At 44.4% G+C, this 25,841-nt stretch overlaps 1 long non-coding RNA gene across 3 annotated transcripts in view; it reads left to right on the top strand.

Moving 5' to 3' along the window:
- The window catches only part of LOC109550595 (uncharacterized), a 32,941-nt gene extending 8,390 nt beyond the window's left edge, over window positions 1-24,551 (top strand). Inside the window, exons 3-5 of one of the 3 annotated variants that reach the window (XR_012328612.1) lie at window positions 13,526-13,706; window positions 13,816-15,032; window positions 16,125-24,551. This is a non-coding gene — a long non-coding RNA (uncharacterized lncRNA). Of the gene's footprint in view, window positions 1-13,525; window positions 13,707-13,815 lie in introns of all 3 variants that reach the window. The other 2 variants (XR_012328613.1, XR_004523928.2) reach the window with 2 other exon arrangements.
- The last annotated feature ends 1,290 nt before the right edge of the window (window positions 24,552-25,841 follow it).

Below are 25,841 nucleotides of genomic sequence, written 5' to 3'. Positions count from 1 at the left end.
AGTGGAACCCACGTCCTAATGAATACAGATCCAATCAAGTTCAACTATCACTTCTGGCAACTCTCAGATCTCTATCTCCAGTCCCTGCAACTCTCAAACTCAACTCCCCTATTTCGGTTACCTATTGGAAGCTCCAGCTGGATAACCAAGTAGGATCCTAAGCTCAGTATATTTAAAACCAAAAGCATCCTTCTTTTGGTTTCCCCAAACTAACACTGCCATCTTCCCTAATGTTGCTTAAAAGGCATCCTGTTCTCCAGGTCATCCAGGCTCCAGATCTGCGACGCCTGCCTTCCTTATGAGCCTTCTATCCAATTAACAGCTCCCCAACAACCTTAGCTCCCCCTGCACGTCTACCTGTCCCCTATGCTTCCACCAGACCAAACCACTTGCTAGCCCCCCCTCCTTCATACGCCGTCTACTTCCAGAACCATTGCAGATTCTGTACTTAACTTCTACTGAAAGTCCCTACCCAGCATGCCCTTCTCCTCAAAGGCATGCCTGAGTCATCCCACAGAAGTCCATCCCAAAGCCTTGCACGTGGTAGGCATGAAAATGTTTTTCAAGTTGAAGAGATCAAGTGGTTTGCCCAAAGCCACATGGCTAGATGTTCTGCTGTATGATGGAGACTGCGCATTCAAATGATAAACTAGATTTCCTGCTTAGTTTTTAAATTGGGCTGACAATGTCATGAGGACATGGACTTCTTAGGAAAAGGTAGTGATTTGAGAAATTCTAAACTATAATTTAAATAAGTGTTCTGCTATTCTGAGCTTTTGGCATACCATGTAGTATAATTATATCATGTGTCTGTGTAATACTAGATAAAATATAAGCATTTTATATAGTTTCATGGATGAAATGTGAATCTTCACCCAAACATGCTCTTGCCTGCCTGATTCTTTATAGACCAAGAAGCCTTTAGAATACTGAGATATTTTTCAAATTGAGCTTGCTCAGATCAGATTAAAAATCACTGAGGGATCCTCTCAGCAAATTTTAAACAAATCAGAGGGTGCTGTGGTCAATATTTGAGCCATGTGACCTGCTCTTACAATGAATGTCTATAGCCAACCTTTTTATGTGCCTATGATTTTTTAAAGATTTTTTTTTGAGCCGTATGTAAAAGAGAATCATTATGCTTTGAGTACCTACATAGGCACATGGCTAGATACTTTAATCATCATCATCACAACCGCAGGAGGTAGGTAGGAACTGCAAGAAACAGGGAAGTGGGGAGACAGGCAGCAAGGCAATTTGGCCAGGTCTCAAATGATGGGGCCTCTAATTTCTGCTGCTTTTCAGAAGAAAATTTGAGCAGGGGTGGTTTAAGCCTTGAACTATACCCTTCAATTCTTTCCAAGAACCATATTGCCCCCATTTGCCTCACCTAGTCATTCACAGCTACCTGTAAATTTCAACTGGGTTTGTGATCAAAAAGCCATCTGATGCTCAAGTTATTATCATCCCAGCTCAAAGGAGACCTTTCTTCCTCCACAGCACATGGGAACATGATCTTTGGGTATCATTCAGCTTTGGGTATAAATATAAAAGACAGACATTAATTGCACACACTCTTGTATGTTAAAAGTTGTATATATAATGATATATATTATTAATGTATTTGTTTAATATAGTTTTGAATTTTTGACTTATTTTAAAAAGCTATTCATTTAATTTTCTACATTTTACCTTCCCTTTATTAGTTTTAACCTGGTTTATGTAAAACAGAAAAATTTCACGTTCAATTATGTTCTTTTATGCCTACACTAGTGTTTTTTGTCTTTTTGTCAGTTCTGTAATAATACTCTTTAGATTGGTTTGCATCTTTTATTATTCACACAGTTTCATTTACCGTTTTATAAAATAAATTTATTTATTTATTTTTGGCTGCATTGGATCTTCGTTGCTGTACGCGGGCTTTCTCTAGTTGTGGCAAGTGGGGGCTACTCTTCGTTGTGGTACGTGGGCTTCTCATTGCGGTGGCTTCTCTTGTTGCAAAGCACAGGTCCTAGAGCACGTGGGCTTCAGTAGTTGTGGCTCAGGGGCTTAGTTGCTCCACAGCATGTGGGATCTTCCTGGACCAGGGCTCGAACCTGTGTCCCCTGTGTTGGCAGGCAGATTCTTAACCACTGCACCACCAGGGAAGTCCCTCATTTACCATTTTTAAAGGTATTGTTTAATTGATACTGAATTCCAGAATTTAGGTCTTGCCTAGGAAATAAATTTAAGTTTAAAAGTCTCTGCTTTACATATTTTGATACGTGAAAGTAAATATTGCATGTCACCAGATTTCTTTGTATTAATAAATTAAAGGTTTTCTGATTTGTCTTATTATTTTTCAGCCCCTACTGCTAGCTAAATCTAAGGGCAATGTGAAGGTGTCAAAATGTGAGAGCTGTATACCTCATTGTGGCATTGGACCATATTATTAGTCTCATTTACATATTAGAAAACTGAGGCTCAGAGAGATGAAGTAACTGTATAAATAGGTTAGCTATCAGGCTCACAGTGAATTTCCTAATCTCTGGGAATGGTTTTGTCTCTGTTACATGACCCTTCCCGCCCCTCCCCTTGTCAAAGTTGACTGGTCTAGGACCTGACACATGACCCAAGCCAGGCCAATCAGATTTCTTCTCCAGAATTTTTGACACTGGAATTGAAGGAAGAGACCAGGCCTACTCTAATGGTAAAGTTATGATCCATAAGACACAAGAGCTACCAGAAGCCATGATCCCCTCTCTGGGGAAAACACTGAGCTAAAAGAATAAAGCCAACATGTAGGGAGAAAAAAAAAAATCCAGAGAGAAAAGAGTGTCCTGGAGGCATTTAAGTCCCTGACTTCAGTTATCCCTGATTCTTAACGTCTTAGGATCCTTCCACTAGATTCCCTTTTTGCCTAAGCTGGGTCAAGCCATCTATACAATTAGTAACTGGCAGAGCAGAAGCCAGGATTGGAGGGTCTGACTCCTGAGCCCATGCTCTTTTTGCTACAGATCAAGTTCACCTGATCACTCAGATCTTGTCTCTGACAATGTGGGAAGGGACAGCACAGCACAAAGGCACGGAACCCAACTCTTCAACTTTACATGATTCACACACATATTCAAACTCCATCTCCCACAGGGTGTGGGAAGCTGGTGTTCCCACTGATGTAGATTTCAAGATGACACATGTGCCTAAGGGCACGGGTTCGGAAGGAAATGCTACACTCCCAGCTATGCGTCTACACTGGACTATGGTGAATAATCAGCCCCTTGAAGCCACACCCAGGCAGACTCCCAAGACTTGGAAGGATAGGAAGGGAAAACAGAGGAAGTAGAAAATCTGAAATAAAGGTAAAGGTAACAGGCCTCTACATGGTTACATGGTTTGCTGCTTCCAAACTATTTTCCCACACGTTATCTTGTTTTGAGTCCAACAGTAACCCTGGAGGAATAGAGAGCAGGTGCAGTATTACCTACATTTTAGAGAGGAAAACTGAAAAAAGACACCTACCACGGTGCCAGGGGCATAGTGGGTGCTCAATAAATTCATTCATTGATTCCATGTGCTACTGATGCTCAGTGAACATTTGAGGAATGAACACATGTGGTTCAGAGGCATGAAGTGACTCTTCCCGGGCAGAGGAATCACTTAAACTTGGGTTGTCTTGTTCTGCACTACACGACACGAAGCTACATCTGCAACTGTGAACATTTCTAACCCCATCATGAACTCGTGTATTGCAAGTTCGGAGACCTTAGATCCCCACTGCATGAGAGAGGCACTTCTCAGGCCTGCCAGCCCTGAAGAAAGTTCTTAAGGCAGTGTTTACTGGCCCTAGAAACAATTAGATCTTGCATTGAAAGGTTTTGCTACTCAAGCAATCTGTTTCAGAAATCTATGCCTTGAGCACACACACACAAAAAAATTGCTCAAGAAAAAAAAAAATTACCGCAGGAGCTAGCGAATGATTCATGGATCATACACACAGCCCCAATCCCTTTTTGCTACCTTCAATGGCATGTGAAGCTAATTCAAGGAGGCAGGAGGACATTCCATTGCATAAGTCGTGTGGAGGTGAAAATCCTGCCCTTCTGTTAGTAGACAATCCTAGCAGCAGAAAACATGATTTCTCCTGCTGAGCACACGAAAGATGATTGAGGCCTGTCATTGCTTTATTCCCTGTCACCAGAAGACTATCAGTTCAGAAATCACATGCAGAAATTAGATCAAAATGTAAATTGGGGCAGAGGCGTTGCTGTCACTTGGGGACTCTCCTCCAGCTGAAGTTGCCAAAGCTCTTCCTACACCCGCTAGGAGACATCTGTCACAGACTCCCCAGAGGCTTCAGTTCCTCTGCCAGGCAGAATCAGTTGGGTGAGAATCTCTAACTCAGATCTGCCTTGGACAATCAGAGATCCTGGCTAGATTCCAGTCAGACCAATCTTGAGGAAATAAATAGAATAATTCCCATAGGAAGATAAAAGTTTCTTAGGGCAGATTCTTCCAGGTCAGCCAAGATCAACCTGGGATCCCCGTGGGCTTTCGGGAAAATGAGAACTCAGACCTATCCCAGGTCTCAGAGCAGCTCTGGGCATTTTGGTCATTCGAGCCAGCAATCCAGCAGAGCAACTGAGCAGTAGGGGCTAAATGCTTCAGCAGTGCAGCTACCCTTTGGTTGATCATCTCAAACCTCAAGGGAAGAAAATAAATTGTAAATTGCATTGGTCCCCTTAGATAGGTGAGCAGTCTCCAGAGAATTTATTGGTATTCACCAAAGTCATCAAGAGACTGACTTAGAAATCAGAAAGCTAAATTGACCACTTATAATGAGGATGAAACTTTTCAGTGCTAGGAGTACCCCGCCTGAAATTATGCAGGTGCTACGACCACACGGCATCTTCCTCAGTTGGATGGTCCTAACTGACTTACTGGGTGGGCATCTCTTCAGCTTATAGAGTCATGAGGGCCTGACCAAGCTTCTCAAGAGGTCAACAGTTGTCCTAAATTTTTAGCTTTCAGTAGTTGGCAATATCCATCCAATTTTTACATCTTGTTTCTAGGAATTTATCCTATAGACGTGTGCACGTAAGTATGCAAACTATATGACTAAATGCATGAGAATGTTCATTGCCACACTGCTTAGTGAAAAACTACAAAGAACCGTCATGCCCATCACCAGGGAAATGAATCATCCGTACTGGGAAGACAGGGCAGTTGTGAAGTGTCAGAGCTGTAAGAACAATAATATTCCGCTGGTCTTTCTTAAAGAATAGATGATACAATAAACATATTTTTAGAACCAGAAAAAAATTAATAGATGATACAGATGGATATACACATACTTGAAAACATATGCTTTTCTACATATTTAATCCAGAAAGCAGCACAAGTAACAGGAGAGAGAACTAAGGAGGAACAATTAATGTTCTCTTTATACCCTTCCATGAAGCTTGAAATTTTCATAATTGAGCATCTATTATGTTTACATTTTTTTTAACTTTTTAAAATAAATTCCATTCCCTAATCATTCTTCAAAATAATGTCAGCCCAGCATCTGTCCCATTTGACTATTATCTGGACTATTAATTACCCAGTGAGCTTACCAGTTGAACTTAATAGGCCTCAGGGAATTGTGACTCCAAGGCCCCGTCCCTGCCCACAGCTGTAAAGGGCGAAATGTTTAATCATTTGATCCCATTAGAGGCAGATGATTCATGTGGTTGTATAATCATTTCTTCTGAGAAACAGTGATGAGCAGAAAGCTGGGTCAGTTAAGGGAGAAAAATTCATATTTTTAATGCTTCTTCTGACCATCCTAACACATACTATCAAAAGAAAGGTGGGGGCCTTCCCTGGTGGCGCAGTGGTTGAGAGTCCGCCTGCCGATGCAGGGGACACGGGTTCGTGCCCCGGTCCGGGAAGATCCCACATGCCGCGGAGCGGCTGGGCCCGTGAGCCATGGCCGCTGAGCCTGTGTGTCTGGAGCCTGTGCTCCGCAACGGGAGAGGCCACAACAGTGAGAGGCCCGCGTACCGCAAAAAAAAAAAAAAAAAAAAAAAAAAAAAGAAAGGTGGGAGGTGAAAAATGGGGAGTTATTGTTTAAAGGATACAGAGTTTCAATTTTGAAAGATGAAAAGAGTTCTGTGGATAGATGGAGGTGACCGTTGCACAACAATGTGAATGTACTTAACGCCACTGAACTGGAAAATTTTGTTATGTACATTTTATCAAAATTTTTAAAAAACAGAATGCATGCAGACAGCTACCCTTCCATTCAACCTGATTGACTAAATCACACTTTGCACATCCATTAAATCAGGATTTATTATTTTTTTTAAAGCATATGGTAACAAGAAAATAACACAAAAACAAACACCTTACTCCTTTTTTTTTTTTTTTTTGCGGTACTCGGGCCTCTCACTGTTGTGGCCTCTCCCGTTGCGGAGCACAGGCTACGGACGCGCAGGCTCAGCAGCCATGGCTTACAGGCCTAGCCTCTCCGCAGCATGTGGGATCTTCCCTCACCGGGGCACAAACCCATGTCCCCTGCATCGGCAGGCAGACTCTCAACCACTGCGCCACCAGGGAAGCCCCCTACTCCTTTTTTTTGTTTGTTTTGTTTTACTTTTTTTACTGAAGTAGAGTTGATTTACAATGTTGTGGCAATCTCTTCTGTACAGCAAAGTGACTCAGTCATACACATACACACATTCTTTTTTTAAAATGTTCTTTTCCGGACTTCCCTGGTGGCGCAGTGGTTAAGAATCCACCTGCCAATGCAGAGGGACGTGGGTTCGAGCCCTGGTCCGGGAAGATGCCGCGGAGCAACTAAGCCCATGCACCACAATTACTGAGCCTATGCTCTAGAGCCCGCGAGCCACAACTACTGAGCCCGAGTGCTGCAACTGCTGAAGCCCGCACACCTAGAGCCTGTGCTCCGCAACAAAAACAAGCCACCGCAATGAGAAGCCCACGCACCACAGCGAAGAGTAGCCCCCGCTCGCCGCAACTAGAGAAAGCCCGTGCACAGCAACGAAGACCCAACACAGCCAAAAATAAATAAATAAATAAAAAGACCTCTCTGTTAAAAAAAGAAAAAATTCTTTTCCATTATGGTTTATCACAGGATACTGAATATAGTTCTCTGTGCTATACAGTAGAACCTTGTTGTTTATCAATCCTACATATAATAGTTTACATCTGCTAATCCCGCACTCCCAGTCCTTCCCTCCACCACCCCTCTCCTGCTTGGCAACTATAAGTCTGTTGTCTATGTCTGTGAGTGAGTCTCTTCCTGTTTTGTAGATAGGTTCATTTGTGCCGTATTTTAGATTTCACATGTAAGTGATATAATATGGTATTTGTCTTTCTCTTTCTGACTTACTTCACTTAGTATGATAATCTCTAGTTGCATTGCCCTACTCCTTTTTTTTTAACCATTTTGCTTCTTTTTATTAACACATTTTATTTTTATTTTATTTTTACTATTTTTTTTTTTTTTTGGCTACACCGCGCAGCATGTGGGATCTTATTTCTCCCACCAGGGATGGAACCCACGCCCCCTGCACTGGAAGCGTAGAGTCTTAACCACTGGACCGCCAGGAAAGTCCGCCCTACCCCTTTTTTTTTTTTTTAACAATTCTTTTGTTAGTGATTATCTGTCAAATTTGCACAGCTGGCTTTTTAAAATTTATTTATTTTTGGCTGCTTTGGGTCTTCGTTACTGCACGCAGGCTTTCTCTAGTTGTGGCGAGCGGGGGCTACTCTTCGCTGTGGTGCACACGCTTCTCATCTCAGTGGCTTCTCTTGTTGCGGAGCACGGGCTCTAGGGACACGGACTTCAGTAGTTGTGGCTCGCGGGCTATAGAACGCAGGCTCAGTAGTTGTGGCACCCAGGCTTAGTTGCTCCGTGGCATGTGGGATCTTCCTGGACCAGGGCTCGATCCCGTGTCCCCTGCATTGCCAGGCGGGTTCTTAACCACTACGCCACGAGGGCAGTCCCTGCTCCTTTTTTTAATGCATTCTATCTGAAAGCAGAATCAAGGGCAGCCCCTGGGATTTGGCAAATTAGGGCCACTCCCTCCTCAGAACGAAGCAAAAAGTCCTTATGTATTACCCATCTCTAAAGAGATCTTTTCTCTCTATTAACGGGGTACTATTTTAAAAGGAAAGATTCTTTGTAGGACACCAGAAGGGGAGCCATTTGTAACCCTCTTTTAGAGGACCAGGACAAATGAAAATTAATTGCAAGCCCTCAGGGGTGACAGTTGAATGATGAATCAAGGTATATAAAATAAAGCAGTGGCCCTTCAGGACGGTCCCAGCACAGACATCCCCGCAGCTTCTCCTGTGGCACGTAGACCTCATCAGTCACTCTTTAACACCCAGTTGTCTGCCCAAGTCACATAGGAGATGCCTGACTCTGGCCAACTCAGAAAAACCACAGATGAGTGGCAAGTTCTGCATGTATAAGTTTTCTGATTGCAGGGAAGTATCTGGTGAGCGAAAGGGACCAGTCCTTTTCCTGTTTTCCAGTTTGAATCTGAGCAGAATACAGGTCTGGAAAAAATGCTCTGTCCTCAGAGATTCTGGAAAAATTCCAAGTAGGAAATATTTTGAAAAACCTTTTGAGCCAAGAACAGGCCAAGGTCCACATCGTCTTTCTCACCCAGAAGCCACCTGCTTCCTTCACTCCTAATTTAACTTCTTTGGGCCTCAATTTTGTCATCTGTAAAGTTGGAGAATAGTAGTGCCTATCTCACTGGGTTGCCGTTAGGACTAAATGAGTTAACAGCGGTAAAGTGATTAGCACAGAACCTGGCACAAGGCACTCAACAGGTGTTGAGAAACACCACCATCACCATTGTCACCTTCATTATTTTAGGTATTTCCAGCCGTGTCCTGGCCTCAGTCACAGCCAGCTCTTTGCCCATCCCCTTCTCTCTCAGTCATTATTTATCGTTGATCTGGAAATATTTCCCTTGGCTCCTGTTTTGTCCTCTCCACAGATTTTCTCCATATATTATCCACTTTACTTCAATAGCAAGAGCTTGACAAGGTCATTTTCATAACCCCTCTATCTTATTAGCGATCAGTGAACTGAATGGCACACAGGTAGAGGTAATTATGGCTCTACTAAAAAATAGCTGACCTTGGAAAGCTATGTTTGAGAGCCAGAAGTAAGGTGACCAGCTATCCTGGGTGGCCTGGGACTGAAGGGGTTCCCAGGAGGTGGAATTTTGGGTGCCAAATCCAAAAAGTCCTAGGCAAACCAGGACAAGTATCACCATGGGCAGAAAAACGTAATGTAGAGCCTGGATTCAAATTCTGGAAACTGGATTCAAATTCTGATCCTGTCATCTCCTAGCTGTGTAACCTTGGACAAGTCACTTAACCTCTCTGAGCCTCAGTTTTTTCATCTGTAGAATGGAGATAACCAAAGTACCTATATAGGATTGTTGTGAGGATTAAATGAGTTAATGAATGTAAACAGCTCAGGATAGTACCTAGCACATAGTATGATGTGTGTGATAGTATGATATATGTCAGTCACTTACTATTAGTAATTCAAAGTTGTGTAATATCAAAGTATAATAATCCAAATGTACAACAAAATCTGTTTTGACCAGATGCAATCTAACCTGGATCTTTAACTGAATTTTGTTTGTTTCAGTACTTCCCTTCTAAGTGAAAGGTACAAACGCAGAACAAGCCAATACTTAGTTCTTCCCAAATGTAAAGTCCGGACATAGTCTTTGGTGCAGAATTGGTTTTGGCCCAAATCACCTATGTACATTTGCTGTACATGTCAATCATTGCTGGCCAGGAGTCATCATTGCTACTGCTGTTGATCCTGAATCAAGATACAACCAAGAGAATTCCCTGGCGGTCCAGTGGTTAGGACTCAGCGTTTTCACTGATGAGGGCCCAGGTTCAATCCCTGGTCAGGGAACTAAGATCTTGCAAGCCTCGTGGCGTGGCCAAAAAAAAAGAAAAGAAAAATCCAAACACCTTTACTATACTATTCTAGAATCACCAGGACCAGGACAATGTAACCCTCCTTTAACCAGAAAACTCCATTAGTCAGAACCTCCTCTACTCCCAAACACTCTAGTTTATCAAGGTACAGTATTATACTATTTTATATAAGAGACTTGAGCCACTCAGATTTTCTTTTAATTTATTTATTTGTTTGTTTTTATTTCTGGCTGCATTGGGTCTTCGTTGCTGCACACAGGCTTTCTCTAGTTGCGGCGAGCAGGGGCTACTCTTCGTTGCGGTGCGCGGGCTTCTCTTTGTCGTGGCTTCTCTTGTTGCAGAGCACGGGCTCTAGGCACACAGGCTTCAGTAGTTGTGTCACATGGGCTCAGTAGTTGTGGCTTGCGGGCTCTCGAGCACAGGCTCAGAAGTTGTGGCACACGGACTTAGTTGCTCCGCAGCACGTGGGATCTTCCCGGGGCAGGGCTCGAACCCGTGTCCCCTGCATCGGCAGGCGGATTCTTAACCACTGCGCCACCAGGGAAGCCCCGAGCCACTCAGATTTTGATATCCCTGGCAGTTCCTGGAACCAATCCCCCGCCCTCCCCAGTATACCAAGGAATGTCTATTCCTGTACTAGGGAAGCCAGTCCTAGTGATGCGCTTACATCACAAAGGTTAAAACAGTTGTTCGGAGTTGAACTGTGTCCCTCCAAAAGATATTGCGGTTAGGATTCTGCACCCAATTACAATGGGTGGGTATTTTCCCCACACCGTCGAGCAATTCTCTGACACCAGCTGGCAGTCCTGCAATTGAATTCAATTCTGACATTATCTATCTGGAGACAGCGTCAGACCCCACAGTTTAAGGGCTCAGTCCTAAAAGTCTGCCCCCCACCCCACTGGCCAATTACAAGTCCAGGTTGTCACCTGTGCTTCTGACCAACCGGCTATGGATCAGAGGTACCAATGACCCCCTCCTTGGGTTTGATTAATTTGCTAGAACGGCTCTCAGAACTCTGAGAAACATATTACTTACTAGATTACAGATTTATTATAGAAGGATATAACTCAGGAACAGCCAGGTGAGAGAGCATAGGGGAAGGCAGGTGGGAAGGACATGCTCTCTGAGCACACCACCCTCTCTGAATCTTCAGTCCTTTGGTGTTTTTACAGAGGCTTCCCTATGTAGACATGATTGATTAAGTCATCAGCCATTGGTGATTGAACTCAAACTCCAGCCCCTCTCCTGTCTCCCGAGGTTGGGGTGGGAGAGACTGAAAGTTCCAGCCCTCTGATCACCTAGTTGGTCTTTTTGGCAACCAGCCCCCATCCTTAGGTGCCATCCAAAAGTCACCTCATTAACATAACTGAGAGGGGAAAGACAAGGCATGCCCTACAATAAATCCAAGGTGATATAAGGGAAGGCTTCCTGGAGGAGGTGGACATTGAATGATAAGTAAGAAAACTTAGACCCATGGAGATGAGAAAAGGAATAACCCAGGGACAGGAACAGAACAGGCAAATGCAGGAGACAGGATGGAAAGAGCAAGAATTGTGAGCACTTTGAATTTGCTGGGTCTTGGCCTACCTTAAGGGAAGCAGTGGGACAGATACTTGGAAGGGTATCAATAGATTGGGAGGTGATCCTCCAGGGCATTGAATGCCTAGCAAACAATAAAGAACCAATAAACCAGAACCCTCAATAAAATGGATGTTTATTTTCTTTGTTTGTTTCTCCTGCTGCATGCGGGATCTTAATTCCCTGACCAGGGAGCTAACCCATGTCCCCCTGCACTGGGAGCACAGAGTCTTAACCACTGGACTGCCAGGGAAGTCCCTGTTTCTGTACTTCTTAAAAAGAAGCAACATTTTAAGTGATATTAATCTATTGGACAGAATTTCTCTATTGAGGCACAACATATGTGAACATTCCTAGCATACTGCCTGGCACACAGTAGGTGATCAATAGATATATAAGCTAAATTTTTTTAATGTTAGTCAAGGAAATCGTACAATCCACACTTCAGTACAGGAAATGATTCTGGAATGGTGGAAACAGTCTTAACACAACCCCAGTCTGTCTGTGCTTCAGAATTTTCCTCCTTTTTTCTAAGGAGGGTGTTGTCTTTAATTCAGACACATTTGTCTGTGAAAAACATGATCCCCTGTGGATTCATTAAACAAATGCTTATCTAGAACCCTTTATGTGTCAGGCAGTCATTCAGGCATCGATGATAGACGTTGGAAAACAAAACAGAAATGTCCCTGCCCTCCCAGAGGTTCTAATCTAGCCAGAGAGACAGACAACAAACAAGTAAACAGACAAATGAGTAAACAGGATGACGTTTGATAGCAATAGGGCTATGGGAAATATAAAGCAGGGTGAATAATTCATTCAATGTTCTTTTATTTATTTATTTATTTATTTTATTTTATTTATTTATTTTTTTTTTGCGGTACGCGGTCCTCTCAGTGTTGTGGCCTCTGCGGAGCACAGGCTCCAGACGCGTGGGCTCAGCGGCCATGGCTCACGGGCCCAGCCGCTCCGCGGCATGTGGGATCCTCCCGGACCGGGGCACGAACCCATGTGCCCTGCATCGGCAGGCAGACTCTCAACCACTGCGCCACCAGGGAAGCCCTCAATGTTCTTTTAAACGAAATATATGAGCATCTACGACAGGCCAGGCACTGTGCTGGGTGCTGGAGATAAATCAATGAGCACAACCTGACTGAGGGATCCCTGCCCACTGGACCTTATGTTCCAGCTCCCAGAAGTGTTGGAGAAGCCTCCTTGAGGATGAGCCTTTTGAGCTGAAGGGGAAGGTCTCTCCAAGAACGTGGCAGGGAGCAAAGCAGATGCATAGGCCCTAAGACAGAAAAGTGGCTTCCAGGAAGAGAAAGGAGGCCAGTGGAGCTAAAAGCAAAGCAGAAGGGAACTGACACTCTGTGGAAAAATCCACGGGTTCCCAAACTTCCACACTAGTTGGGCACGGGAGTCCTGGGACACTGGGTCTGGGAATGGAGATAGGAGATGGGAAGGTTTTCACTTCCTTCTTCCGCTGGCCCATTTTTCCTGTGCCTGGGACAGAACCCTGAAAGGGACATGTCCAGCTTTCTAATCTGAAACACCCAGGGAAGTGAGAATACAGGTGAGGAAACACTCGTGTGCCACCACCCTCCTGGCCAGGAGCCCATCAGTCCTCTCTAAACTTTGGAGACTTCCTCTGCAACTTGCATTTCCACTCTTTTACTGGTGGGAGTGGAGGCACCCAGGGCAATGTGCCCTACTGGTTATAACTAGATTCACACCCCACGCCACCCTACCCCCTACCACCCCCGAATCCAAGAGCCAGCCACCTCTCACTTCTCTGTCGTCCGTCCCCCCCCCCTCCCGCCAGCTTAGAATTTATCTGCCCCCAGGTACGGAACAGTGTGAGATAAGTTGTGTTTTGATCTGCTTTGCTTGGTTCTATTTGTTTTCTCCACCTAGGGAATTCCCCCACCCCCAAGCAGCCTAGACAAACCCACCTTCATTCTTGTGTATTTCCCACTTCTAGGTGTGAAGCTGTCAGACCCAACAACTGGCAAAGAAAGCCATCTCTACAAGGGCAGCTTCTCTACAAAGGTGTAACAAGATTCTTTTGGAGGTAATTTACACTGGAAGTAGATGTTGGAAGTTATTCTTCATTTGCAGCTCACTGGCATTTCACACCAGAACAAAGCTCACTGGTCCTAGAGGTAAGGGGCCAGGTCAGTAATGCCTTTTGCATCTCTCTCCACCGCCCCCCACCCCCACCCCACCCCCACACACACACACTGTGATTTGCCACCTTTCTTTTTACTTCAGAGGAAAAAGAGGAGTTCTGAGCCACAAACCACGAGCTGGCAGCAGGGACAGGGTGGATCAGGGCCTTCACTTCAATAGCCCTGACACTCATTGTGGTGTAAGAATGATCCAGCCTCCCTCGCCCCAGGGCTCAGCACTTCCTCTGCTCCCCAGCCACTTCTGGGAAGGCTCTCTTGCACTTACCCGGGGAGCTGAGAAATTGGCTTTGATTCTTAAATTGCAAGAACTCCCATCCACCATGGATCAAGAGGTGCCAAGGTGAGAACTTGGAAGAAGCCCAAAATGGTAGTTTTCTAGAAGCTGGTGGAGTCGATATTGTCTGCCTGATGAACAATCTTGGGAAGAGTCTTCTAGGTAGAAAAACCCAGGAAGCCAAGGGAGCAGACACCCCAGTTCCCAGCCCTGGGAGGAGACAATGGGGTCACCAAGGGGCGGCTTAGAGAGGCTTCGCCCGTTTCTGTAACCAGCCAGCCCTGATCCCCGGCTTTGATAAGGACTGTTGATTGATATTGACTCTTTCCAATTTTTTCTAAAGGGCAAGCCCCCACTCCCACCTTCCACGTGGTTGTCCTTTAAGCCCTCCTGGATAGATTTTTTGAAGCCACGCTGATAAAAAGATAATAATAATAATAAGTCAGAAACCACTCAAGACCATCTGCTGTCCACACTCTCAACCTCAAAATAGTTTATATTTATAGAACACTTCACAATTTCCACACCCCTTCCCCCATAAAGTATTGATTTGAATTTCATGACAAACCCTTGAGGTAGTAGGTAGAAGTTATTAGCCCCTTTTTTACTGCAGAGGAAACTGATGCTCAGAGAGGTTAAGAAACTTGTCCAAGGTCACCCTGCCAATATACAGGAAGTGGTGAAATAAAGACCCAGATCCAAGCACCCAGAGTCCTAGTTCAAGAGGCCATTCCTGGGACTTCCCTGGTGGCGCAGTGGTTAAGAATCCTCCTACCAATGCAGGGGACATGGGTTCGAGCCCTGGCCCGGGAAGACCCCACATGCCACGGAGCAACTAAGCCCGTGCACCACAACTACTGAGCCTGCGCTCTAGAGCCCGTGTGTCACAACTACTGAAACCCACGTGCCTAGAGCCCATGCTCCACAATAAGAGAAGCCACCGCAATGAGAAGCCCGTGCTCGCCGCAACTAGAGAAAGCCCACGCGCAGCAACGGAAGACCCAACGCAGCCAATAAAGAAATAAGTAAGTAAATAAATAAATTAAAAAAAAAAAGGCCATTCCTAGTTCACTCTGTCCCTCTGCTGCATGGAACCTCAGATCCTCCCAGATCTTGGTGGTTGGCAAACAGAGACCACATGTGCTCAGGCTGGTGGGGGAGGAAGTGTAACAGGCATTCCCGCCAGGGGTGGCAGCATGTGCACTGTGACAGCCTCATTACAATGATTAAATTGTCCTGTGTCAGTGACAGATTGGAAGACTGGGAGGCAGGTGGACCACGAACCTCAAAGCACCTCTGGGACAGCCCAAGCAACATGACCTATCCATCACTGGGAGCTGGCAGGGCCCATGAGCTCCCCCAGTGCTTCGGGGGACAAGACAGCCAGGGGGGCCCTGAGGGCCAGATGTTATCTCCTGCCATTTGCATCTAAAATTCATCATTTCTTGGCATGAATTGATGGAGGAGGCATAAAGGGGTGGTATAATGGGGTAGCACTTTTAATTCCTTTCTGACCCCCATTTAAGGCAGCCTCAAGGGGGAAGTTCCCCAAAGGTTAAATGACTTTAGGTGATGAGCAGGAATACAATTAGACAAGTCAGCCAAGAGGTATCAGAGGCCTGTGGAGGGCAATTTGGCAGAATCGGACTTTTAAACGAATGAATTTACCCTACAAATATATTCTCTCATGGGCCAAATGAAGCATTCAAAAGGACATTCACTGTAGCACTTGTCCATGTGTTGAGCAAATAAATATTAAACATTGCAGATATAGCAGGAAACATGCCAAAATAGCTGCCCTCATGAGCTTTCGTTCCAGAGAGGAAACATTTATCCATTCGCCCAATAAATCTTTACTGAGCCTCTACTATATGCTAGGCATTGTTATAGGATAGGGTTGCCAAATAAATGTAGGCTACCCAGATAAATTTGAATTTCAGATAAACACTGAAATATTATTTAGTATAACTATGTTCCTGGGGAGGAATGGACTGGGAGTTTGGGGTTAGTAGATAACACAGGGAACTATATCCATATCCTGGGATAAACTATAATGGAAAAGAATATAAAAAAGAATGTATATATTTGTATAACTGAGTCACTTTGCTGTACGGCAGAAATTAATACAACATTGTAGGACTTCCCTGGTGGCGCAGTGGTTAAGAATCGTCTGCCAATGCAGAGGACACAGGTTCGATCCCTGGTCTGGACAGATCCCACATGCCGGGGAGCAACTAAGCCCTTGTGCCACAACTACTGAGCCAGCGTGCTGCAACTACTGAAGCCTGCGTGCCTACAGCCCGTGCTCTGCAACAAGAGGAGCCACCACAATGAGAAGCCCGCGCACCGAAATGAAGAGTAGCCCCCGCTCGCCGCAACTAGAAAAAGCCCGTGAAGCAACGAAGACACAACGCAGCCAAAAAATAAAATTAAAATTAAAAAAAAGAAATTAATACAACATTGTAAATCAACTATACTTCGATAAAAAAAATAAACTAAAAAAACCAAGAAGTATGGGATATCCTTACCCTAAAAAATTATTCACTGTTCATCTGAAATCGAAATTTAACTGGAGGGACTTCCCTGGTTGCCCAGTGGTTAAGACTCTGCGCTTCCACTGCAGGAGGCGTGGGTTCAATCCCTGGTCAGTGAACTAAGATCCCACATGCTGCGTGGCATGGCCAAAAATATTTCTTAAAAAAAATTTGTTTTTAAGAAATTTAACTGGAAAGCCTGTATTTCAATATGCTAACTCTGGCAAACCTATTCTGAGAACATTGTTTATAGGAGCAAAAGTTCAGAAACAACCTAAGTGTCCATCAACAGGGGACTTGTTAAGTAAATTATAGAAAACCCAAACAATGGGAAATCATCATCCAAAAAATAATAAGGCAAATTTATATGATGACTTGGAATTATTTCCAAGATGCAGAGTTAGGTGAAAAGAAGAAGGTTCAAAACAGTGTATAAGTTATCCCACCATCTGGTAAAGAAAAAGAAATATGGAGATATGTGCATATATGTTCATAGACTGTCTTGGGAAGGTGGCCAGAGATGGGTAACTCATGCTTCTGCAGAAGGAGAACAAGAAAACTAGGGGAAAACAGCAGTACCCCTTCTATACCTTTTGAATTTTGATATAAATCCATATATTACTTATTTTAAAACAACTTCTTTATCTCTGTGTGTGTTTTAAGATATCTTTGCTGGTAGGGTTGTAAGATTCTTAGAGTTGCCATAGCCTCCCTGAAGGTCTTCGACAGTCAGGATTTCAGGATGCTCCAGGAGGCAGGAGAAGGGACAGAATGACCTTGGAGGGTCACTCAAGTTCAGCATCAAGAACCATGGCACACACACAGGACCAGATACATAATTTTCAGGGCCCAGTACAAAATGATGTCTCCTTGTTCATAAATTCTTAGGAATTCCAGAAATGGTAACAGCAGAGGTATAAGTCAAGTATGGGTTCCTTCTAAACAAAAGCAGAGAAAACTCACACGACTGCTGGGTGGTTCCTTTGAATAGGGACACCCGCGAACATAATTCTGCACACACAGCCATTTTCCACACTCACCACTACTCCAGTCATGAGCTCAGAAGAGAAAGCAAAACAATAAAATAAATATGAATCAAAGCCAACCATGTGAATAAAAGGGATCCAAGGGTCAGTGTGACAGAAAAACATTAGAATTCAGATAGCTTTAGGATCTTCCCGGACAAATTACACAAATGGCTGTCAGAGGTGTCCCGAAGTTCACACAAAATATGCCTCCTGGCTCATTGAGCTCCCATTCCCCGGCAGTAAATTATTCACTGAACAAGCTGGAGCTGGTACAGCTGTTGTCCCAACATAGGCCTGATGTCCACCCAGAAAACTACTCAATAATTTGTACGGAAGGTGACCCAGCACTAAATCCATCTCTCCCTGAGCAGAGGCATTTGCTTCAGGGGAAGAATCCTCCATGCTGCCTCCGGCCTCCTTTTGGAACCAGGCACCGAGTCCCCATCGAGGGGCCACAGGTGGCCTTGCAGCCCCAGAGCAGCACCTCCTAACCCAGCAGTCAGCGAGCTTGGGAGGCCAAGGACACCAGAGGGAGGCCTCCAGTGGGTGAGAAGGAAAAAGGAGGAGGTCGGGAAAGGAAAGAAAGAGACCCTGCAGGAAAAGAGATTACAGGCTGAAGAGGGAGGGATGGAACGAGGAAGAGGGAAGAAATATAAGCTTTGAGACAAAGTCTGTGGTTCCAGAGTGGCTTCTACCTCCTTACCGCCCCGATCTCAGCTTCCGGAAATCCTTCCCATCCTTGAGGCTCAGCTCAAACGACACTTCCTCAAGGGAGTTCACCGATTGCCGCAGAACAATGCTGCTACGAAAAGAAATAGCAATAACCTTGATGGAGAGCGTACCACGTACCACCTGCAACGTGTCATTTAGTTCCCCCCAACCCTTTGAAGTAGACACTATTGCTGCCCTAATTTTTCAAATAAAGAAACCGAGGTTTGAAGAAGCTTAGTAACCTGCCCAAGGTTACACAGGTGACAAATGGTGCAGCTAGAACCAGAGAGTGACTTCAGAGCCTTCACTTTTAACCATTCAGTGCTACAATTTCCTTCTTCTGCCTCACCCTGTGCCCTCAAGTGGCTCAGACTTTGCTTGTGGTTCAAACTTCACCTCTCCACACCCACCTCTGGGACTCTGTCTCACTCATACCCCTGTTCCTCCAGGAACCCAGTATGATGTCTAGCACACAGTAGGTACTCAATAAATATCAGTTCCATTCCTTTCTCTAGTCCAGACACATGTACAAAAAGTACTGTGTCTCAGGACCTCCCTGGCGGTTCAGTGGTTAAGAATCCACGCTCACTGCAGGGGGCACGGGTTCGGTCCCCGGAGAGGGAACTAAGATACCACATCCCACATGCCATGCAGTGCAGCCAAATAAAATAAATTAAAATAAAATAACAGTTATACTATCTAAAAAAAAAAAGTACTGGGACTTCCCTAGTGGTCCAGTGGGTAAGATTCCACATTCTCAATGCAGGGGTCCTGGGTTCGATCCCTGGTGGGGGAACTAGATCCTGCATGCATCTGCAACTAGAAGTCCACATGCTGCAACTAAAAACTCCACATGCCACAACTAAGACCTAGCACAGCCAAAATAAATGAATGAACAAATAAATAAATATTTAAAAAAAATAAAAACATCATCTAAAAAGAAAAAAAAAGTACTGTCTCAGCTACAGACTGGGAGAAAATATTTACGTATCACATACCCAACACAGGATTTGTATTCAGAATATAATATAAACTGTTATAACTGAAAAAAAGAAAATAGGCAACTCAATTAAACAATGAGTAGGGGGCTTCCCTGGTGGCACAGTGGTTGAGAGTCTGCCTGCCGATTCAGGGGACGTGGGTTCGTGCCCCGGTCCGGGGGGAATCCCACATGCCGCGGAGCAGCTGGGCCCGTGAGCCATGGCCGCTGGGTCTGCACGTCTGGAGCCTGTGCTCCGCAACGGGAGAGGCCACAACAGTGAGGGGCCCGCGTACCGCCAAAAAAAAAAAAAAAAAAATGAGTAAACGACATGAACAATGCTTCACCAAAGAGGATATAAGGATGCCAAATAAGCACGTGAAAAGCTGTTTAGTATCATTAGTCATTAGGGAAATGCAAATTTAAATTATAATGAGATCTCACTACATAACTATTAGAATGACTAACATTAAAGTTACTGACAATACCAAATTCTGGCAATGATGTGGAACAACTGGAACCCTCATACATTGCTGGTGAGGATGCAAAATGAAACATCCACTCTGGAAAATAGCTTGTCAGTTTCTTATTAAGTTAAACATACATACATTGACCCAGTAGTCCCACTCCTGGGCACGCACCCTGGAGAAACGAATATTTACGTCCACACAAAAACCTGCATATGTATATTTATAGCATCTCTGTTCATAATTGCCAAAAACTGGAAATAGCCCAAATGCCTTTCAATGGTTGAATGAATAAATAAACCAAGTCCATCCAGACAATGCAATATTACTCAACAATAAAAAGGAACAAACTTGGCATACACAACCTGGATGAATCTCAAAGGGGTTTATACTGAGTGAAAGAAGCCAGTCTCACAAAGTTCCATGCTGTAGACGTCATTTATATAATATTCTCAGATGATAAAACTATAGGGAGAGAGAACCGATCAGTGGGTGCCAAGGGTTGAGTATGGAGAGGAGTGGAATAAAGGGATAGTACAGGGACCTTTTTGGAGTGATGGAACAATCCTGTATCCTGATTGTGGTGGTGGTTATATAAATCTATATATGTGTTAAAATTCATATAACTATTCACTAGGATGGCTATGATCAAAAAGACAAATAATAAAATTGTTGGTGAGGAGGTGGAGAAATTGGAACCCTCATACATTGCTGATGGGAATGTAAAAGGGTACAGCCACTTTGGAGAACAGTCCGGCAGTTCCTTAGAAAGTTAAACATAAAAATTAAAAATAGAGTTACCATATGACCCAGTAATTCCACTCTTAGGTATATGCCCAAGAGAACGAAAGTATATGTCCGGATAAACGAAATGTGGTACATCCACACAATGGAATATAATTCAGCTTTTAAAAAGGAATAAAGTAGTGATACATGCTACAACAGGGATGAGTCCCAAAAACATTAAGCAAGTGAAATAAACCAAGAGATTTCCCTGGTGGCGCGGTGGTTAAGAATCTGCCTGCCAATGCAGGGGACACAGGTTCGATCCCTGGTCTGGGAAGATCCCACATGCTATGGAGTAACTAAGCCCTTATGCCACAACTGCTGAGCCCACATGCTGCAACTACTGAAACCCACGTGCCTGGAGCCCGTGCTCCACCACAAGAGAAGCCACCTCAATGAGAAGCCAGCGCACCGCAACGAAGAGTAGCCCCCGCTCGCCGCAACCAGAGAAAGCCTGCGTGCAGCAACGAAGACCCAACACAACCAAAAAAATAAAATAAAACTTAAAAAAATAAAAAGAAATAAACCTGACACAAAAGGCCACATGTTGTGTAATTCCATTTATATGAAATGTCAAGAATAGACAAATACACAGAGACAGAGAGTAGATTCATGTTTGCCAGGGATTCGGGAAAGGAATAAATGAGGAATAACTACTAATGGGTATGGGGTTTCTTTGGGGAATGATGAAAATGTTCTGGAATTAGTGGTGATGGTTGCACAGCTTTGCAAATATACTAAAAGCCACTTAATTATGTGCTTTAAAAAGGTGAATTTTATGTTATGTGAATTATATTGACAAAAAATTCTAGAACTTTACACCCACAGAAAAAAAATTTTCTTTTAAGTCAGATTTAATACAATAAAGTATTATGCCTGAAGGGCAGGAACCGAGTTCTCACCTGCTATGTAAGGTGCCTCACACACTAACTACTTTGGACAGGTTCCCAAACTTGGCTATACCTTGGAACCCCCTGGGGGAGGGGTCTTTAAGAATTTGTGATGCCTGGCAACTACCCCCAGACATTCTGATTTAATTGGTCTGGGGTGTGACCTGGATATTGAGAGTTTTTAAAGCTTCCCAAGTGATTCTAATATGCAGCAAAATTTGAGAACCACTGACTTAGGAAATGGTTGATGAACAACCATTCCTGGGAGCCAAAAGCCAGCCCTCCTCCCCACCTCCACCTCAGAGCAGTCAGATCAGATTTGTCCTTGGCAAAGAGAACAGTTACAATCTTTCCCGCTGTTCACCATGCAGGACAGAAACAAATCAGAACATCCTTTCCAGTCCCTTAAGGGCCACCGCTCTCTCTGCAGACATGTGGTTGATGAGACCATCAGCAATTCTTTGGAGGGAGAGTCTGTCCTGCAACACCCTGCCCCGCCATCGTCTTCCGGCTCTCTGTGGCTGCCACCATTTGCAGCTGCGGGTAGGGAAATGAAGGAGGAAGCCACTTAATAAACACATGCTCAGTACGGTGTAGCAAGTTTTCTGAGTGACCCTTCCCAGAGACGTTCATATTTTCAAAGAAGACTCCCTGCAACACAAAGGTCTGGATCTCTAAGGATGGAATTTCAGATGCCAGTAGGGGTGATTTTGAGGGAGAGTGTCTCTTCCCTTGACTTTTCAGGCATGTGTCTAGACTGGTCCTGATTGTTTGTCCTGCCTGTTTTCTTAGAGAATGAGATCCTAGCTAGCAGCATTCCATTTATTTCATGATGTGGTTTGAATGGCAATTTCATTCAGTTGTGATTAGGCATTGTCTGTGGCATCTATGGATTTTCTAAGCCAAGCCATCTCACACTTCTTTGAAATCCCTTTTGTATTATCCGTATTTTGTATTATTATCCTGTTGTTTCATGCAGGTGAGTCTTTTCTCACAGTCTTAGTTATTAAGACTCGGTTGCAGATTACAAAAACCAACTCAGGCAACCTCAAGCAACAGGGGAGTTTACAATAGGATTACAGGTGGGACCAGGAAAAGTTAAGCCTCAGGGAGAGCAGGCATCCCGGCATCTCTGGTCAAGATCAGGGAGTAGAACCTGATCTTAGAGTAGAACCTCCATCCTAGTGGATAGGGAAGTTAGATCTCAAAGAATAATAATCACCCAACATTAATTGAACATTTACCGTGTACCAGGCACTGTTCTAAATTTTTTTTTTTTTCTTTTGGTTGCATTGGGTCTTCGTTGCTGCGTGCGGGCTTTCTCTAGTTGCGGTGAGTGGGGGCCACTCCTCCTTGCAGTGCACGGGATTTTCACCGCGGTGGCTTCTCTTGTTGTGGAGCACAGGCTCTAGGCATGTGGGCTTCAGTAGTTGTGGCACGTGGACTCAGTAGTTGTGGCTCACACACTCTAGAGCGCAGGCTTAGTAGCTGTGGCTCACAGGCTTAGTTGCTCCATGGCATGTGGGATCTTCCCAGACCAGGGCTTGAACCCATGTCCCTTGCATTGGCAGGCGGATTCTTAACCACTGCACTACCAGGGAAGTCCCTAAATTCTAAATATATTAATTCATTCAATCCTAAGAATAACCCTATGAGATTATTCTTACATTATTATTATTATGAATATATGACTATTACTACTCCCATTTTACAAATGAGGAAACTGAGGTACACAGAAGATAAGCAACAGTTCCAAGGTCTTCCAGCTGGCATTTGAACTCAGGTAGTCTGGTTTCAGAACCCACATATTTAACCACCATGTGAATGGTGCCCCTGGGATTGTGCAGTGGGCAACCTGTACACTCATACATGGTGTCCCTGACCACAAAGTATGGACTAGATCAGTGTTTCTCAACAGGGGCCGCCATGTATGAGTGGGCCAGAGCATTGTGCACCAGATAATTTGTTGTGCGGGACAGTCTCAACCCCATTTACTAAATGCTAGAAGTAGTAAACCCTTCAGTCATTGGGAAAATCAAAACGCCCCCTGGGAAAGTACCAGCCGCAGTTGAGAACCACTGGGATAAACAGACGCCCCCAAAGGTGTCTGTCTACTTCTCTATTTTAGGAGCCCCTTGAAGCTAACAACTATGTGTCTTCTTTTCCTCCACCTCCAGCATTTGGCCTAAAGATACCCAAAGTCCTCGCCCCAGTCCTCCCTCCCCAGGATTTGCCTGGGCATCCAGTTTTATTGACCTGGGATGACAGGGATGAAAATATGAATCATACATGGTAAATTCATTTCCATCAAGATTTCACGAATGTACAACGATTTTCACAGTTTAAGAATTAGACATTTCTATGAAAAAAATGCGCCACAGTTAAATTTTTTTTAATTTTGCAAAAGAGAAAAGTACCTCGAATCCTACCCCCTGCATAACTACTCTCAGTTTTGTATGTTTCTTCCATTCCCTGTTTACACCTGTTCTCACAGTGAACACAGTTATAGGCAAAGAGTGTACCTTCTGGGGTTCTGCTATCTTCACTTAACACTTAGAAATGTTTTCTGTGTGGTTACATGGGCTTCATAACAAATGATCTTTTTAAAGTCTGCATAGTGTTCCATTGCACAGATCTACTTTAATTTTAAACACTCTCGCAAGTGTTAAATGTTTAGCTCATTTCCATGGTTATTGATTTTGGGGTTCTCGCTTTATCAGTAACACTGCAATATGTATTGTTATACACATAGCTCTGCTTCTGTTTTAATTATTCAGATAATTCCCAGAAATGGGATTACTGAGTCAATGGGTGTGGATATCTTCATGGCTCTTGGCACAAAGTTCTGTATCACTTTCCCAGAGATATGTGCCAATTTACAGTGTTTCCTGGTAGTCTATGCCTGCCCCAATTTCACTACAACTTCACCAGCATTAAGGACTCTCATTTTTTAAAATAACCCATCCACATATGTAAAGGGGTGGTTTTTCAAGTTGGCTTAAATTTGCATTTCTGTGATTTTATGTATTTTCCTAGTGCTGTTTGTTATTTGTATTCTTCCTTACATTAATAAACTCTATGTAGTGTCTAGAATGGAAATTATTATCTTCATTTTACACATTAAAACCCCACTCAGAGAAGTTACAAAAAGTTGCCCAAGTTCACGGAGCTGCTCAAATTAGAAGGAAAAGTTTTGACCTGCCTAGTCCAGTGCTCTTTCCACCCCACCCCATAGCTCAGCCTGCTTTAGCTCAGACAAGCTCAGTGCTGAAATCACGAGCAAAGGAGGGCCTCGCTCGAAAGGCCTCTCTCTGAGCTCTGTAGCTAATGCCCACCTGACTCCAAGTTTCCAACCCAGGTCTGAAGAGTTACTCAGAGGCAGCCCCCAGAAAGGATCGCGGCACCCCGTTCTCCTTCCCTGCCTCTTCTGCTCCAGGTCCTGTAGTATTTCACCTCTGATCAATTCCTTAGCATGGTGGGGAATGCCCTGGCAGGGTGGTTAGGACTCTGCACTTTCATTGCCAAGGGCCTAGGTTCAGTCACTGGTGGGGGAACTAAGATCCCACTGCCTACACAGCATGATCAGAAAAAAAAAAAGAAAAAATTCCCACACCTGGCTGCTTCCCAGCATCCCTTACGAGAACCCTTCCTACTTCCCGTGCCCAGGTCCCTGGTCCGTGGAATAAGAACCTTCAGGGTTTGGGGCCCGAGGATCTATAGTTTTTAACCCCCTCCAGATAACTATGAGGCTCACCTAGGTTTAGAACCCACTGCCTTGGGGTCCATAAGATCCCAAGGGTGCTTGTTAAAAACTCAGACTCCTGGCTGACCTTGGGCCTGGTGTGGGGCCATGGAATCTGCATTCCAACAAGCATGCTGTCCACAGGCCATACAAAGGGGACCTTTGAGGACTGGGAAAGGGCCTCTGCAGCCATCACTTTTCCAATTTAATCAAAATGTAGACAAACCTCAATAGGAAGCAGCTCTTCCTTCTTCCCAGAGGAACCAGCTAGACTCTCTGAAATCCAGTTTGCTTGGCTAGCGCCAAAGCATTAGCATAAAAGCACTGGAGAGTGAAGGAAAAGAACAGCTCTTCTGCCCAAGAGAAAACCCTCCGTGCCAAGCAGAAGGGGGGCCGTGGTGGACAGCGTGGCAGGTGGTGTTTATCTGCAATCATAGGCTATTCACCAAACTCCCAAACCGCCTCTTATATGCAAATTGTTCACCAGCAACCTCTCTTAGCCATTCGTCTTGGGAATTGATGGCAGTCGCCTTCTTTTTCCCTTTCCCAAATCAAACTCCTAAAGAGTCAGCAAAGCCTGGAAGCCACACAAAGGCACCACGTCCCGTGTCACAGAACAGGACATCACCCCAGAGGTGGACCACCAGCCCCGGGACTCAAAACAAGGAGTCGGGTTTGTTTACTGAGGCAAAATCAC

This window comes from Tursiops truncatus, chromosome 20 (genome assembly GCF_011762595.2).
Source record: "Tursiops truncatus isolate mTurTru1 chromosome 20, mTurTru1.mat.Y, whole genome shotgun sequence".
Taxonomy (NCBI): Eukaryota; Metazoa; Chordata; class Mammalia; order Artiodactyla; family Delphinidae; genus Tursiops; species Tursiops truncatus.
The sequence above is the reverse complement of the archived record's forward strand: the minus strand, read 5'-3'. Positions and strand labels throughout refer to the sequence as shown.